This window comes from Triticum dicoccoides, chromosome 7B (genome assembly GCF_002162155.2).
Source record: "Triticum dicoccoides isolate Atlit2015 ecotype Zavitan chromosome 7B, WEW_v2.0, whole genome shotgun sequence".
Lineage (NCBI taxonomy): Eukaryota > Viridiplantae > Streptophyta > Magnoliopsida > Poales > Poaceae > Triticum > Triticum dicoccoides.
In genome coordinates this window covers 153,436,473-153,437,648 of record NC_041393.1, presented here as the reverse complement: position 1 = coordinate 153,437,648, position 1,176 = coordinate 153,436,473, and the positions used below count along the sequence as shown (strand labels likewise).

At 55.3% G+C, this 1,176-nt stretch overlaps 1 long non-coding RNA gene across 1 annotated transcript in view; it reads left to right on the top strand.

Annotated features, from left to right (window-relative positions):
- The window catches only part of LOC119336135, a 21,282-nt gene that overhangs the window by 10,449 nt on the left and 9,657 nt on the right, over positions 1-1,176 (top strand). The gene's annotated exons all lie outside the window — the stretch shown is intronic.

Genomic DNA, 1,176 nt, shown 5'->3' with positions numbered 1-1,176 from the left:
AGGCGCAACCTCCTAGACACCGACAACCGGCGCCCGTGACTGAAGAGACAGAGAGCCGGTTGCTAGCCGCAGTCAGACGCGCCTCACCATCGAGCGTGACCATGATGGCCGCCCACGAGCTGTGAGCGGCAGCACAATTGCCTGCCTCCCTCTCCACCTCGCATGGAGAGGTATGCCTCCCCGCCACCTGTTGAGCACCCGACGCTCAGTGGCCGGCTGGGCTGCCGTGAAGGAATCGGAGAAAACGATGCCCGCCATCGGATCAACCACCTGGCACGATCCCTGGCGCTAGAAGAAGATGACGTGATTGGTCTGCCTTGTTTTGGACCCTGCATTCGCGACAAGCTCTTCCAGAAAGGGTTCTTGCTCCCAAGAGATACGCCCAAGTACAGCGGATCCATGAAGCTGGAAGACTGGCTGGTCGACTACTCCACCGCAGTCAACATAGCAAACGGTTACAAGCGTGTTGCCGTGAAGTACGTCCCCCTCATGCTTCAGGGCACGGCGCACACTTGGCTAAACAGACTCAAGCCCTACAGCGTCAACAGCTGGGTAGACTTCACCGAAGTCTTCATCCGCAACTTCACCAGCACTTACAAGCGGCCGCCCAAGCCACGCCAGCTCTCTTTGTGCGTCCAAGGCCCGACCAAATGCACTCGCGACTACCTGCACTACAAAAAAAGACACATCCATGACATTTTGGGCCGAACGATTTTTTTTTCTGTCATACATATGACACTTCTATGACGATAATTGTGACAAAACCTGGTATCATCATAGATGTGGTGGGCTCCTACTTCTATGACAAAAAATCATGACACAAAATGGGCTTTTCGTCCTGGGCAGGACGGAGTCGCAGCTGCATGACATTCTTTGGGCCGTCCATGACAGAAAAAACCATGGTAGAAGCGAGGGGGAGGAAAATTTCGAGGAGTTGCCGGTTACGGTGGGAGGTCGGGGGCCGAGCGATGCGTGTTTCTCTCGTACACGTACGCGCGTGTGTGCGAGGCATTGGCTCTAGCTGAACCCGAGCGAGGCGTTGGGCTCTAACTGAACCTGAGCGATTGCACTGCAGGCTACGCGTTACTGAACCCGAGTGATCGATCGATGGCTGTTAACTGAACCCGATCGAGCGATTCCTTCGCTACTGCTGCTAACTGAAGCCGATCGATTGAA